This window comes from Chlorocebus sabaeus, chromosome 6 (assembly GCF_047675955.1).
Source record: "Chlorocebus sabaeus isolate Y175 chromosome 6, mChlSab1.0.hap1, whole genome shotgun sequence".
Taxonomy (NCBI): Eukaryota; Metazoa; Chordata; class Mammalia; order Primates; family Cercopithecidae; genus Chlorocebus; species Chlorocebus sabaeus.
In genome coordinates this window covers 57593654-57610862 of record NC_132909.1, presented here as the reverse complement: position 1 = coordinate 57610862, position 17209 = coordinate 57593654, and positions in this window count along the sequence as shown.

The following is a 17209-nucleotide window of genomic DNA, read 5'->3' as shown; positions in this document are numbered from 1 at the left end:
CATCTTTGCACACGCATGTAGATCTTCTCTGGGTTAGAGAGCTGGGTAGAGTTGCCGCATCGCAGTTTTATTTGACACTGCAAAGCCCCCCACCATTCCTGGGCTCACCAGCTGTCTGAGTCCCATTTCCCTCACCCTATTCAATAATTAATTTTATCCATTTTCCCCCTCATTTATCCAATCTGATCAATGTGAAGCAAGATCTTGTTCTGGTTTTGATTTTCCATTTCCTTGGCCACAGCAATGTTTCCCCTTCCTCTTGGCAGAATACAGGTGCCCAGGAGATGTGGCCACCGCCGTCTAGAACCACATGGCATGTGCTCCATCCACTTCCCACCAGCAGGACCACCTCAGCCTGGGATTGCAGGGGCAAGGGCTAGAGAGAGGCCTCAAATGTGTGTGTCTGCGTTGGGGGTGCCTGAGTTGACTGTGGGACCATTGATCACCCCGCTGTAGCCAGCACAGGGTGTTTTAGCTAAATCAGGAAGTGCACCCCACAGAGCAGCCTCTGGTGGATCGATGGTTGGAGGTCAAAGCCAGATTGCTAGCAGCAGCTCGGCAGCCCCTCGGACCTGGGGCGTGAGTGGGAGGAAGAACAGGAGGGACCAGCCAGCTGGACTTGAACCCTACTTTTGCCACTGACCATTGTGGAACTTGGACTGAGTGACGTTCCCTTCCCGAACCACTGTGTCCATATCTGTGAATGGGCATTCACAGCCTCCTACCTTCCATCCTTCCTTCCTTCCTTCCTTCCTTCCTTCCTTCCTTCCTTCCTTCCTTCATTCAACAAGGATTTTTGAGCACCTACCGTGTGCCAAGTTCTGTTCTAGGAATTTGCTTTGAAATTTACAACAGAAAGACAGGCAAAAATGGCTGCCTTAGAGTTGATGAGGTATGGCCACTCATCGAGGTAGGAAATAATTGAATGGTTTTGAAAAGGCTATGAAGAAAAATAACGTAGGGTGAGGGTGTAAAGACTGGTGGAGACATGGCTTCTTTAGCTGGGGTAGTCAGGGAGGGCTTCTCTGATGAGGTGACATTTGAGCAAAGATTTGAAGAGGAGAAGGGAGGACTCAAGTGGATCTCTTGGGAGAAAAGCACTCCAGCCAGGCGTGGTAGCTCACACCTGTAATCCCAGCACTTTGGGAGGCAAAGAGGGGTGGATCACTTTGAGGTCAGGAGTTCAAGACCTGCCTCATCAACATGCTGAAATCCCATCTCTACTAAAAATACAAAAATAGCTGTGGGCGGTGGTGGTGCATGCCTTTAATCCCAGCTGCTTGGGAGACAAAGGTGGGAGGATCGCTTGAACCCGGGAGGCGGAGGTTGCAGTGAGCTGAGATCTCACCACTGCACTCCAGCCTGGGCAGCAGAGCGAGACCCTGTCTAAAAAAAAAAACAAAAACAGAAACAAAAAGCAAGGGCAGATGTATGCTAAACTTTCCTCTGTTGAAAGTTGGTAAGGAGGAAATGTATTCCCATGAGGACATTACTGAATGTTAGAGGGGTATGGTCTTCTGGACTCACCCAAGTGACTTTTCTCCATTATAGCTGGGGAAACTGAGGCCAGAGAGAGCCTTTCCAATTCACAGGCCACACTCAAGATGAGGTGGGGGGATTTGAGAATGAGGGACAGAAGGAGGAGACCTGATAGAGCCAAGTGTGGGATGTGTCACTAGAAGGATCAAGAGAGACTTGAGTCCAACTCTCCAGTGTAAGGAGGGGAAACTGAGGCCCAGAGAAGAAGCCCACGCCCACCTCACCCTCCTTGCGTCACTCACCAGCATCCTCCATGTGCATCATCCAGGTCGAGCTCCAACTGCAGCTGAGCCCCCAGCTCCGGTTCCACACAGAATCAGCACTCAGCCAGAGGAGCTGTCTGTGGCTGTGCTCACCCCACCTGCCAGTTTACATGGGGAAAACGTGAGGCTCAGCATTTCAGATGACACACCCAAGGTCGTCCAGGCAGGGCTGGTTGGAGCTCAGGAAGGCTGGAGACCAGAGTTCATTTTCCAAGAGCAGGCAGCCGCTCTGGTGGAATGGACACCTGAAGCGTGAAGGCAGGTCCCAGGCAGTGTGTACACAACACACCTGTGCACACACTCACGCACAAACATGGGTGCCTACATGCATGTAGGCATACATGCACACACACACAGAGACAGGTGGCACATGATCACGAGTGCACGCGAACATACATGTACACTCACGGACAAACGTGCACATGGTTACATGTGAACACATGTGCACATGAACATGTACACACATGCAAACTGATACACATGCACATAAGCACATGTGCACACATGCACGCATATGCATAGTCACAAAGGCATGCACACACAATTCACACAAACATGAACATACATGCACACACAAGCATGGACACATGGACATATATGTGTATACACACACTCGCACTTAGGCACATGTGCACACATGCATTGAAAGTGTCTGCACACATGGATGCACACTCACACACTCATGCATGTAGGCAGACCTGCACACACCAGACACACAAGCACATAAACATGTACATACATGCAACTCACACATGCACATAAGCACATGTGCACACATGCATATTCACAAATGCATGCACACACACAATTCACACAAACATAAATATACATGCACACACAAACATGGACACATGGACACATATGTATATACGTAGACACACTCGCACTTAGGCACATGTGCACACAAAGGCATGTGTGCACACATGCATTGAACACACCTGCACACACAGATGCACACTGACACATTCATGCATGTAGGCACACATACACACATGTGCGCATAGATGCACATGAACAATGACATGCACACAGGCACACACAAAACACATGCATGCACTGCTCGTGTGTGCATACATGCACATGAAATGCACACATACATACAATTCACACAAACATGAGCTCATGTGCACAGGTGCATGCACACACAAACACAGACACAGGCACACACACGTGTGCCCACATAAATGCCCTCACACATGCACCTGCTGGCTGGGAGACACAGCATCCCTCAGTGCCTCTCGTCCTCTCCCTCATTCTCTCTCTCGCTCCCTCTCTCCCTCCCTCAGAACCATTTAAACGATTACAAAGATGCTATTTTTATCTAGAGGAAAATTCAATTATAGGCATTGACCTTTAAGATTTTTTCTAGGCTCACGTGTCGCCGGCCCAGGGTGCGAAAGGCTTGCGTGAACGTTCTCGGAAGAAAAACTTCCTCAAACTTGGGAACTGAGGGTGTGAGAGAAAGAGCAGAGCCAGGGATGGGGGCCCGAGAGCAGCAAACGGGAGGCGAGTCCATGCTTCAGGATGCCCAAAGAAACTAGTGGCTCAGAGTAGGAGGCGAGGAAAGCCTGGACGGAAAGGACTTCCTCTTTTTGTTTTTTGGGTTTTTTTTGTTTGTGTGTTCGTTTGTTTTTTCGGAAACAGAGTCTAACTCTGTCACCCAGGCTGGAGTGTAGTGGTATGATCATAGTTCACTCCAGCCTCTATCTCCTGGGCTGAAGTGATCCTCCAACCTCAGCCTCCCAAGCAGCTGGGATTACAGGTGTGCACCACCATGCCCAGCTAATTTTTAAAATTTTTTTTAGCGATGGGGTCTTGCTATGTTGGTCAGGTTGGTCTTGAACTCCTGGACTCAAGTGATCCTCCTGCGTCATCCTCCCAAAGTGCAGGGATTACAGGTATGAACCCACTGCACCCCACAGACTTCCTTTATCGTTGCCACATTTTGGAGGGGTTCTGCCATTCTGAACAGGTTTGGGGTGTGGTCTCTGCATGGGTTTAGCGAACACTTTCTCTCTTTTCTGGACAAGCTCTTCAACATCTGGCAATAGTGGGTGCTCAATAAATGGGTTGAGACTTCCCTTAAATATTTAATTATTCAACACGTCATAACTGAGTCAGACACTGTTCTAGGTACTGAGAGGAAATAGCAAATTAGACAGAATGAAGATCTCTGTTTTTGAAGAATTGATGTTACATGTTGACAAAGAAAACCCCCACACACAAGTAGGTGGGGCACAGTTGCTCACTCATGTGATCTCAATGCTTTGGGAGGCTGAGGCAGGAACATCACTTGAGCCCAGGAGTTTGAGACCAGCCTGGGCAACATAGTAAGATCCCACTTCTGCAAAAAAAGAAAAAAGAAAAAAAAGCAGGGCATGGTGGTGTGCCTATAGTTCCAGGTACTTAGGAGGCTGAGGAGGGAGGATCGCTGGAGCCCAGGAGTTTGAGGCTGCAGTGAGCTATGATCATATCACTGCACTCCAGCCTGGGCAACAGAAGGAGACTCTGTCTAAAAAATAAATAAATAAATACACAAGTGGCCAGGTGCGGTGGCTCACGCCTGTAATCCCAGCACTTTGGGAGGCTGAGGCGGGTGTATCACAAGGTCAGGAGATCGAGACCATCTGGCCAATGCGGTGAAACCCCATCTCTACTAAACACACATACGCACACACAAAAAAAAGCCAGGTGTGGCGGAGAATGCCTGTAATCCCATCCCAGCTACTAGGGAGGCTGAGACAGGAGAATGGTGTGAACCCAGGAGGTGGAGCTTGCAGTGAGTCGAGATTGCGCCACTGCTGCACTCCAGCCTGGGCAACAGAGCGAGACTCCGTCTAAAAAAATCCCAAAAAACCAACACACACAAGTAAAATATACAGTGGGTCAGATGGTGGTAAGAGCTAAGGCAGGGGAAGGGAAACCAGCAGCAAAGGAGAACGGACTCTGAGGGAGATAAATGTGGGGAAGTGGTCAGGGGAGATCTCTGTGAGAAGTGCCATTTGAATAGAGACCAAAGGAGGTGGAGGCTGGGGAGAGAGACAGAAGGCGCGGCCCATGCAGAAGCCCTGAGGCAGGACCCCACCTCCTGTGTTGGAGAAACGTTGAGGAAAACGCTGTGGCTGGAGCAAAGTGAGCGAGGGAAAGAGATGCAGGAGGGGAGGGCAGAGAGGTGTCAAGGCAGGTCACGCAGAGCCTTGTGGGCCACAGAGAGGACGTGATTTTTGACCCTGAGGGAGGTGACAGCCATGGAGGGCTGTGGGGCAGAAGAGGGACAGGATCTGACTCAAGTGCTCACAGGCGCCCTCTGGCCGCTGAGGGGAGAACGGTCTGATGGGTTAGTGAGTAAGGCAGGTGAGGACAACTGTACTGGTCCAGGCAGGCAATGATGGGGCTGGACCTGGGGATGTAAAAGAGGGGTGAGAAGTAGGCAGATTGTGAATAGATTTGAATGCAGAGCCAACAAGATTTTCTAAAGGACTGATGGTGAAACGTGAGGAAAAGAGGTGACTTGAGATTGATTCCAGGGTGTCTGACCTGAGCCCCTTGGAGGTTAGAGGTGAAAACTATCAGTATGAGTTTGGGGAGGCTGAGAATGGATGAATAAGGATGGATGGATGGATGGATGGATGGATGGATGGATGGATGGATGGATGGATGGATGGAAGAGTAGGTAGGTGGACGTGTTATGGACGGATAATAGATGATGAATGAATGAATTATGGACGGATGGATAAGTGGTGGGTTGCTGTGTTGTGAATGGATAATAGATGATGAATGAATGAACAAATTATGGATGAATGGGTGGATGGATGAGTGAGTGGTTGGGTGGATTGGTTATGGATAATAAATGATGGATGGATGAGTGAATGGATGGATAGATGGATAGATGGGTGATGGATGGATGGATGGATGAATAAATAGGTGGGTGGATGGGTGAGTGGTTGGGTGAATGGGTCATGGATGGATAACAGATAAAGGATGGGTAGATGGATGATGGATGGATAAATAGATGGATGGGGATGGGTAGATGAATAGATGGATGATGGATGGGTGTATGTATGGATGGATGAGTGAATGAATGGTTGGTTGAATGAGTGGATGGATGAATGGTTGGGTAGATATATTATGGATGGATGATAGAGGATGGGGTAGGAGCCACAAAATGGGGAGGGGTGATGACCAAGATTTGGCTTTGGCTTGTTAAGTTTGAGCTGCCTTTTGGGCACCTACCTGTAGATGCAGAGGGGTCATTTGGATATGAGTCTGATGTTCCCAGGAGAGATGACCTCTGAAGGCATAAATCTGACAGTCCATGGAGTTAGAATGTATTCATGTCCATGGGGATGAATGAGAAGAAGGGAGAGAGACTATGCCCAAGGGCTACCCTGTGTTTAGCAGCTGAGCAGAAGAGAGAAGCTTGCAGAGAGACTGAGAAGGGTCCAACAGAGAGAAGGGTGAATGCAGGCAAATGTGGGGATCCTGGGGGCCACGTGATGATGCTCCCAGGAGGAGGGACCACCCAGGGCAGATGTTGATAGGAGTGTGAGGAGGATGGGTGCTGAGAAGTGATCACTGGATTTGGACACTGGGAAGCCACCTGGACAAGCACAATCTTAGAATAGTACTGGGAAGAGCCTGCCACCGAGTTTTTTTTTGTTTTTTTTTTTTGAGACGGAGTCTCGCTCTGTCGCCCAGGCTGGAGTGCAGTGGTGCAATCTCGGCTCACTGCAAGCTCCACCTCCCAGGTTCATGCCATTCTCCTGCCTCAGCCTCCCGAGTAGCTGGGACTACAGGCGCCCGCCACCATGCCCCACTAATGTTTTTGTATTTTTAGTACAGATGGAGTTTCACCATGTTAGCCAGGATGATCTTTATCTCCTGACCTTGTGATCTGCCCGCCTCTGCCTGCCAAAGTGCTGGGATCACAGGAGTGAGCCACCGTGTCTGGCCATACCATTGAGATTTTAAGGAAGGGATTTGGTTAGAGCTCAGATACCCCGAGTGTAGAGTGAAAGCATCAGAGACACGGCCAACCCCACACTCAGTCAGTCTGAGGATTTAGTGAAGTCATATGCTCAGCACATATTCTTCTTGGTAAGGCAGAGTTGGTATCACTGGGCTGTTGCCATTACAGTTAGTAGTGCTGCCCATTTATCTATCCACCAATCCATTCATCCATTCACCCACGCTTTCATCCATCTATATACCTACCTACCCATTCATTGACCCATCATTCATCCAACCATTCATCTATCCATCTATCCATCATCCAATCATAATTCATCCACCCAACCACTCATCCATCCACCCATTGATCCATATATTTATCTATCACCCATCCATGATCTATACTCATCTGTAACCCATCCATCCATTCATTCATTTGTTTACTCATTCATCCATACATCACCAATCATCCTTCCATAACCCATCCACCCAACCATTCACCCACCTACCCATTTATCTATCCATCTATCCCTCATTCATCCATTCATCCATCTATCATCTATCATTCATCCATAACCTACCCACCCAACCACTCATCCACCTACCTATCCATCCATCCATCCGTCATTCATCCATCACCCATCCATGATCTATTATCCATCCATAATCCATCCACCAATCACTCATCCACCTACTCATCCATCCATCCGTCACTCACCTGTGATCTATCATCCATCTATAACCCATTCACCCACAAGCTCATCCACATATGTACCTACTTACCCATTCATTGATCAGTCACTCATCCATCCATCCATCATCCGTTCACCCATCTATCATCTATCATCCACCCCATAGCAGCTGAAGCCAGGAGGCAGCACTCATCACCCATCCATAACCCATCCACCCAACCATTTATGCCTCCATCCATCCACCCATCCATCAGTTCTAACACATCCATTCTCTCACCCATCCCTTCAGTGCCTACACATTCTAGACCCTATGCTCTGTTCTATCTCCAGGTTTGTGCTGCCGCATCCACCTGCCCCTCTGGCCATTCTCTTGAGATCCTCAAGGTACTACCCAGCTTTGCCTCCTTGGTTTCTTCCTGAGCCTCCTCCCCGCTACTGCCAACACATGGCCTCGCCAGCATCAGCACTAACCTGAGTTGGTTGAATGGACCAGAGCCTGTCAGGCTGTCCCTTGCTCTCCCAGGTTGTAGCTCTGCTCAGAATGGGGCAGAGCTCCTGCCAACAGAGCCCTTCTCTGAAGGAACCCTTATGGAGTCCAAGTCTCAGGGCCCACAACATTCACACCAGCTGAAAAAAGTCCCTCCAGGGGGCTTCTCTGGCCCCGGAGCAAGGTTGGAGGACCCAGCCTCCCCTTGCACCCAAAATGCTGCTCTCTGATGTCTCCTCAATCAGATGACTCCTTAGCAGTAGCATCAATCATTGCTTTTTATTTTTTTTTAAATCACTACATCTTATTTCTACTTCTCATACCCTCCCCGGAGACCTGGACAGAGATGGATAGATGGAGAGGTAGAGACCACTGCAGAGGAAGCTTGCTGCATAACCTAAGGCAGAGCCTCTCTCTGGGCCTCAGCACCCCCAGCTTCCTCCCTTGAGAGGAGGGGTGGGAAAGGGAGGTTATATAGATGTGCTTGCTTCGTAGGCTGGCCCCCAGATACTGCTTAGAGGGTGGCCTCCTTATCTCAAGTTGGGAGGTGCTTGTGGACCAGACACCCCCAACCAATGAGCTTAGAAATGAGTCATCCAGACCAGTCATAGTGGCTCATGCCTGTAATATCTGTTGAGATGCTGAGGCGAGAGGATCCCCTGAGGCCAGGAGTTTGAGATCAGCCTGGGCAATGTAGTGAAACCCCATAGCTACAAAAATTTTTTAAATTCTCCAGGCATGGTTCTGTGCACCTATAGTCTCAGCTACCCTGGAGGCTGAGGAGAGAGGATCGCTTGAACCCAGGAGTTTGAGGCTACAGTGAGCTGTGATTGTACCACTGCAACCTAGCTTGGGCAGTATAGTGAAACCTCATCTCTATTAACAAAAAAAGAAAAAGAAAAGAAAGGAGTAATCCACAGTTCTGTGGTGGATCCGGAGTGTCAGGGAATTGGCCACTTGGCTTCAAATCCCAGTTACTGTCGACAAGCTACATTCCCTCTCTGAGCCTCAGTTTCCCTATCTGTACAATGGGCACAACCACCCCATCTCAGAGTCATTGGGAGAATGAAATGTGCCAGTTTTACTAATATTGCCAGCCCCCAGACATAACCACTACTAACGTTGTGAAGTGCGTTCTTGGGACATCTTTCTATACATAGGAAAGGTTTAGGGGCCAGGCACAGTGGCTCACACCTGTAATTCCAGCACTTTGGGAGGCTGAGGTGGGTGGATCACCTGAGGTCAGGAGTTCAAGACCAGCCTGGCCAACATGGTGAAACCCCATCTCTACTTAAAAAATAAAAAAAAAATTGGCCGGGCGCGGTGGCTCAAGCCTGTAATCCCAGCACTTTGGGAGGCCGAGACGGGCGGATCACGAGGTCAGGAGATCGAGACCATCCTGGCTAACATGGTGAAATCCCGTCTCTACTAAAAAAAATACAAAAAACTAGCTGGGCGAGGTGGCGGGCGCCTGTAGTCCCAGCTACTCGGGAGGCTGAGGCAGGAGAATGACATGAACCCGGGAGGCGGAGCTTGCAATGAGCTGAGATCTGGCCACTGCACTCCAGCCTGGGCTACAGAGCCAGACTCCGTCTTAAAAAAAAAAAAAAAAAATTAGCCGGGTGTGGTGGTGCATGCCTATAATCCCAGTTACTGGGGAGGCTGAGGCAGGAGAATCACTTGAAGCCAGGAGGCGGAGGTTACAGTAAGCCGAGATTGAGCCACCGCACTCCAGCTTGCAGCACGGAGCAAGAAAAAGAAAAGAAAGAGAGAAAGAGAAAGAGAGAGAGAGAGAGAGAGAAGAAAACGTTGGGGGTCATATTTAAAGACACTTTCTCCAAAGGAAATAATAACAATAGTTAAGTCTCCTAACCCAGTACTGGGCATTTTATAGCCCATTGAATTCTCTCAATATTCCTAGGAAGATTTTTTTAAATTAGTTTCTACTTCCCAGAAGACAAAAAGTCTCAGATGGTGAGAAGTAAAGCTTGGATGTAAACCCATCTTAGCCTGAGTCCAGAGCTGAAGGACTTTGCCAGGCCAGCCACAGTCCAGTCCTGATCACTTGGTAACCATCCCCCAAGCTAGCCGTTGAGAAGAATGGAGTCCCTCCTGGGGCAACCTGGACCAGGCTCCGCCCTGGTTGGCAACTTCCTCCTGATGTCATGGCAACCAGCTCCTCTGAGATGCTAATTAAGGTGACTGGGAGACACTTCCCATCCTCGTTCCACATCCCCTGAGAACAAAATGCCAGGAGGCCCTCCATCTTCCATGCAGGCAAGGTGTGGTGGGAGCACCCGTGGCCGGAGGGACTCAGTTTCCCCAGGTTGCATCACTTGCTCTGAAACTGGGTCACTGGGGATGGGCTGGGGAAGAAGTAGAGAGGAGAAGGGGTGAGCTCACCAGCCCAGAGATTGCAGATGCCAAACATGGGCTGGGCGCCAGGAGCTAAACACTCTCCATACACCCTTCATTCCACATTCAAAAACTTTAGTCTTAGATATTTCTTTGTTTGGATAGATAAAGGCATAAAAGAGTACGCAAGTCAAGAGAAATGCTTAGATGGCACCTGTCTTATGCCAAACCCTACTTCCACTACCCTATTAGTGTTAATGCAGTACAGCCTCATAATCATCCTTCTGAGCTGGTGTTCATCATGCTTGCTTTGTAGATAAAGACACTAAGGCACAGAGAGGTGAAGTGACCTGCCTGAGGTCACACAGCTTGTTCACAGCAGAGCTGGATTTTTAAGTTTTATTTATTTATTTATTTATTTGAGACGGAGTCTCACTCTCACCCAGCCTGGAGTACAGTGGTGCGCTCTCGGCTCACTGCAACCTCCGCCTCCCAGGTTCAAGCGATTCTTCTGCCTCAGCCTCCCAAGTAGCTGGGATCACAGGCATGCACCACTACACCCAGCCGATTTGTTTATATTTTTGGTAGAGACGGGGTTTTACCATGTTGGCCAGGCTGGTCTTGAACTCCTGACCTCAGGGGATCCGCCCGCCTTGGCCTCCCAAAGTACTGGGATTACAGGCATGGGCCACCATGCCTGGTCCAGAGCTGGCTTTTACTATCATGCTTTTTTGCCTTTCAAGTTATGGGGAGAAAATTCCACTCCCTGTCCTGGACCTGATCACCCAGTAACCATCCCCGGAGGTAGCCGTTGTTATCCCATGTTCCCTGTCTCCCTTTCAGGGACAGGGTGTGCACACACAAGCACTTGTGTGCCTATTTTTCTTGCCTACTTGCTTTTTCATACACATGCACGTGTACCCGCAAGCTGTTCTGCACCTTCCTGACTTAACAAGACACCTTCGAGATCATTTCCTTTCAGTTCACAAAGATTCTCACTTCTGCTGAGCACAGTGGCTCACACTTGTCATCCCAGCACCTTAGGAGGCCAAGATGGGAGGATCACTTGAGGCCAGGGGTTCGAGGCCACTCTGGACAACATAGCGAGATCCCCCATCTCTACTAAAAATAAAAATAAAAAATTAGTCAGGCATGGTGGTGCACCTGTAGTCCCAGCTACTCAGGGGGCGGAGATGAGATGAACACTTGAGCCCAGGAGGTCAAGGCTGCAGTGAGCCATGATCGTGCCACTGCATTCCAGCCTGGGTGATAGAGTGAGATCCTGTCTTAAAACAAAATAAAATGATACTCACTTCTTACACAGCTGCATAGTAGTCCACTGAGGGAATACGGCAGACTTTTTTTTTTTTTTTTTGAGACAGTTTAGCTCTTGTCACTGAGGCTGGAATGCAATGACTCGATCTCGGCTCACTGCAACCTCTGCCTCCCACGTTCAAGTGATTCTCCTGCCTCAGCCTCCCGAGTAGCTGGGATTACAGGCGCCCACCACCCTGTCCGGCTAATGTTTGTATTATTAGTAGAGACGGGGTTTTACCATGTTGGCCAGGCTGCTCTCAAACTCCTGACCTCAGGTGATCAGCCTGCCTCAACCTCCCAAATGCTGGGATGACAGGCTTGAGACACCATGTCTGGCCCAGACTACTAATTTTTTATTGTGGTAAATTACACACATAATAGAAACTTTACTACTTTATCCATTTAAAAATGTTCAGTGGAGCTGGACGCGGTGGACAACATGGTGAAACCCCATCTCCACTAAAAATACAAAAAAAAAAAAAAAAAAAAAAAAATTAGCCAGGCATGGTAGTGAGCGCCTATAACCCCAGCTACTCGGGAGGCTGAGGCAGGAGAATCGCTTGAACCTGGGAGGCGGAGGTTGCAGTGAGCCGAGATCGCGCCACTGCACTCCAGCCTGGACAGCAGAGTGAGACTCTATGTCAAAATAAATAAATAAAATAAAAATAAAAATGTTCAGTGGCATTAAAGTGCATTCACAATGTTGTTCAATATCACCACCATCTACTTCCAAATCATTTTTATCACCCCAAACTCTGTACTCACGAAGCAATACCTTCCTGCTTTCCTCTCCCGAGACTCTACACTACTGTCTGTCTTGATTAATTTGCCTATTCTAGACATTTCGATAAGTGGAATCATACAGTCTTTGTTCTTTTGTGTCTGGCTTCTCTCACTAAGCATAACCTTCTCAAGGTCCACCCACATTGCAGTGCGGATCAGAACTTCCCTTTTTTTTTTTTTTCTTTTGAGACAGAGTCTCACTCTTCCACCCAGGCTGGAGTGCAGTGGCACCATTTCCGTTCATTGCAACCTCTGCCTCCCGAGTTCAAGTGATTCTCCTGCCTCGCCCTCCTGAGTAGCTGGGATTACACGCACCCACCACCATGCCCAGCTAAGTTTTGTATTGTTAGTAGAGACAGGGTTTCGCCATGTTGGCCAGGCTGGTCTCGAACTACTGACCTTAAGTCATCTGCCTGACTCGGCCTCCCAAAGTGCTGGGATTACAGGCGTGAGCCACCACGCCTGGCCAGAACTTCGTTCCTTTCTATGACTGAGTATATTCCACGGCATGCATGGACCACCTTTAACTTATTCATCCATCCATTGACGGACAGTTAACGTTGTTTGAAGCTTCTGAAAATTGTGAATCAAGCTGTTATGAATATGTGTGTGCCGGTTTTTGTTTGAACACTTGTTTGAAATTCTTTTGGGTATTATGTGGAACCAGACGGGTCTTAAAAATTTTTCTTTCTCTCTCTCTTTTTGCTTTGAGACAGGGTCTTTCTTTGTCACCTAGGCTGGAGTGCAGTGGTGCGATCTCTGCTCACTACAACCTCCACCCGCCAGGCTCACACGATCCTTCCGCCTCAGCCTCCCGAGTAGCTGGGACCACAGGTGTGTGCCACAGTGCTTGGCTAATTTTCTTTTAATTTGTTTTAGAGATGGGGTCTTGCTATGTTGCCCAGGCTGGTCTCATACTCCTAGCCTCAAACAACCCTCCTACCTCAGCCTCCCAAAGTGATAGGATAACAGGTGTGAGCTACCACACCTGGTCTAATTTTTGTTGTTGTTGTTGTTTTCTTGTTTAGAGACAGGGTCTTGCCCCGTTGCCCAGGCTGGAGTACAGTGGTGCCATCATAGCTCACTGAACCCTCTGACTCCTGAGCTCAAGTGGTCCTCATGCCTCAGCCTCTCAAGTCACCAGGACTACAGGTGTGTGCCACTACACCTGGCTAATGTTTCAATTAAAATCAGAGTATTTTAATCATTCCCCATGGGTGGACATCTAGGTTGTTTCCATTTTTGCTATTGGAGACAATATTGCCACAAACGCTCTTGGTGGCTCTGCACCTTGGGCAAGTCATTTGTGCCTCAGTTTCCCCATCTGTAAAATGGGGCTAGTAATAGGATTGTAGGAGGATTAAATGTGGGAACTGTAATAAAGGGCTCCAAATGGGGCCCATTACACATTAAGTGCTTAATTAATGTTAGTTCTCCTGGAAAATGTGAAAGCACCTCTTCCTCCCACCATTTTCCAGAATATTGACTTTCGTGGCAGAGAGGAGAAAATGGGTCAGGTGGAGCGGGGAGGACAAAGGCTGTTATTTCGCCTGGATGACACCAACCCAGGTGGCCACACAGGGTCTGGCACACACAGGGAAACAGTAGTACCAACTCTTACATGTCACAGACCCGTGGGTGAGTGGGCTGGGCATGTGTCCAGGCTGGGATGCGGCGGCTACGATTCGTTGGATATTATGAGCCCATCTGTCTTCCCTCACAGGCTGCAGCCCAGGAGCTGCAGGGACACAGGTGGGGGACACAGAGGCCACAGTGACATCTGTACCCTGGGCCTCTGCTTAGACCCAACTCATCGATCCCAGAAAGACAGAGCTCAGAGAGGCAGCCAGAGGTGGACCAGGCAGGAGTCACTGAGGCCACTGAAGGACAGAGCTGAGCCTATGTGAATGAATTTGCTGATTGGTTTGCTTGCTTTTTCCTCCATTCATTTGTTAGGCACCTGCTGTGTGTCTGGTGCTATTCTAGGTGCTGGTGAAATAGCAAGGAACAAGATGGCCAATTGTGGGCTCACAGTTTGTTGGTTCATAGACCCATTTGACAGATGAACAAACTGAGGCTCAGAGATGGGTAGGGGGTCTGGGGATGAATATGAACTTTATGGAGAGAGCACAGGAGGAGGCCCATGGAAGGATTTGGAGAAGGGGTGGCCTTATCTGATTCCAGTTTGTTGTTGTTGTTGTTTGTTTGTTTGTTTTTGAGACAGAGTCTCTGTCTCCCAGGCTGGAGTGCAGTTGCGCAATCTTGGCTCACCACAACCTCCGCCTCCTGGGTTCAAGCGATTCTCCTGCTTCAGCCTCTGAAGTAGCTGGAATTACAGGCACCCACCACCATGCCTGGTTAATTTTTTATATTTTTGATAGAGACAGGGTTTCACCATGTTGGCCAGGCTGGTCTTGAACTCCTGACCTCTGGTGATCCACCTACCTCGACCTCCCAAAGTGCTGGGATTACAGGCATGAGCCACCGCGCCCGGCCACATTCGTGTTTTTAAATGTTCGTCTGGCTGCTGAGTGGAGGGCACAAAGTCCAAGTGGTGTATGGGAGTAAAGTCAGGGGGCTGGGAAGGAGCCGGGAGTGTCTGGGAATAGCACATCTCCCCACTGGTCCCGAGGCTGAGTGAACCCTGCCTCACTCTGTACTATTTTTGGTTTGTTTTTCTGAGACAGAGTCTTGCTCTGTCACCCAGGCTGGAGTGCAGTGGTGCGATCTCGGCTCACTGCAACCTCCACCTCCTGGGTTCAAGTGATTCTCCTGCCTCAGCCTCCTGAGTAGCTGGGATTACAGGTGTGTGCCACCATGCCCGGCTAATTTTTGTATTTTTAGTAGAGACCGGGTTTCACCACGTTGGTCAGGCTGGTCTAACTCCTGACCTTGTGATCCACCCACCTCGGCCTCCCAAAGTGCTGGGATTACAGGCGTGAGCCACTGCGCCCAACCCGCCATTCTATACTTTTATTGTTCTCCAAAGAGAAAAGTCTTTGGAGAAAAGTCTCCAAAGTCACCTCTCGGTCAGGGGTCAGGCACCAGCAAGATGCTGTTGAGGCGTCCACTTCTCCCTCAGCTCCCCGAGCTCCCTCCAATCCATGCCAGCTCACAAAGAAGGCAGAGTGGTCCCAGCCACCTGCAGACATAAAAGTTGATGATGGGACATCAGGCCAAGTGCTGGAAGCAGCGAGGCATGGGACAGTCCCCCAGGCTGGCAAGGAGCACCTTTGCAAGTCCAGGTGGACAGGGAGGTGAGCGGATGCCAGGCGTGGGGACCTCCTCCCCAGGAGAGTCCCAAGCCAAACGGTCCCTGTGTCCATTTTGTTTCATGCACACCACCACCAGGTGGGGGCATGTCTGTGGCAGCGCTGGGGACAAACCCCAGGTGCAAGATGCAGCTGAGGGTGTCTGCCAGGTCTTGAGGGCAGAATTGGAACCAACCTTGGAGCTGGAGCTGGAAATAAAACTGATTTAGCTTCAGACCCTGGGCCGCAGTGAGGGGACCCTGGAGAGGCCACTATCAACCACAGCAGAATCCTACTGCTTGCTGGATACTTAAAACTATTTGCAGAAGAACTCTGTGTAGGTGACATTTCTGTTCCCTCTTTGCAGAGGAGAAAAAATGAAGCAGAGATGAGAAGCCACATGTCCAAAGTCACACAGGGAGAAAGCAGTCCAGCCAAGACTGGAACCCCTGACTGTCTGAGTCTGGGAGCCATCCTACTGCCCCCTGTAGGAGGGTGTGGAGGATTTTCTCTGAGCAGAAGCAGCTACTTAACCCTGGGAAAGCAAATGTATAACAGACCACCAGGGTCCAGTCCATGGTAAATGGTAGGCATCACTAATCAATAACAGAACTCTTTCCCAGGGAGTCAAGACCCAGGCATCACTAATAGATTGCAGCACTCCTTTCCCTGCAGAACTGAGACACAGGCTAAGAATCCTTCTCAACACAGCCCTAAACAGCTGTTAAATACTTCTCATCAATGAGCTGGTTGTGTCATTGGGGTCACTGGATAAATACAGGCTGACTTTTCACTTTTGGGGAAACGTTGCTCCTTCATGTGCTAGATCGACCTTTTATAGCCAGACATGGAATCCCTTCCCTGTTAAAAAATTCCTCTGGGGCCGGGCGCAGTGGCTCATGCCTGTAATCCCAGCACTTTGGGAGGCGGAAGCGGGTGGATCACCAGAGGTCAGGAGTTCAAGACCAGCCCGGCCAACATGGTGAAACCCCGTCTCTACTGAAAATACAAAAAATTAGCCGGGTGTGGTGGCAGGTGCCTGTAATCCCAGCTACTCGGGAGACTGAGGCAGGAGAATCGCTTGAACCCAGGAAGCAGAGGTTGCAATGAGCCGAGATCGCGCCATTGCACTCCAGCCTGGGTAAGAACAGCGAAACTCTGTCTCAAAAACAAACAAACAAACAACAACAACAAAAGAAGTAAGGAAGGGAAGGAGGGAAGGAGGGAGGGAAGGAAGGAGGGAGGGAGGGAGGGAGGAAGGAAGGAGAGAAAGAGAGAAAAGAGAGAAGGAAAAAGAAGAAAGAGAAAGAAAAAACAAAGAAAGAAAGAAAGAAAGAAAGAAAGAAAGAAAGAAAGAAAGAAAGAAAGAAAGAAAGAAAGAAAGAAAGAGAAAGAGAGACAAAAAGAAAGAAAGAAAGAATCATATAGGCTCAGCCTGTTTGTATAACCTGGGTGGTGACAGCCACCCAGGTCCAATCTGTTGAGACCAGAGGGTGAGGTCACACAGTGAGTGAGGCAGCTGGTGATGTGTCAGAGGGACAGAGGGTCAAGAAAATCCCCATGGGCTGGACA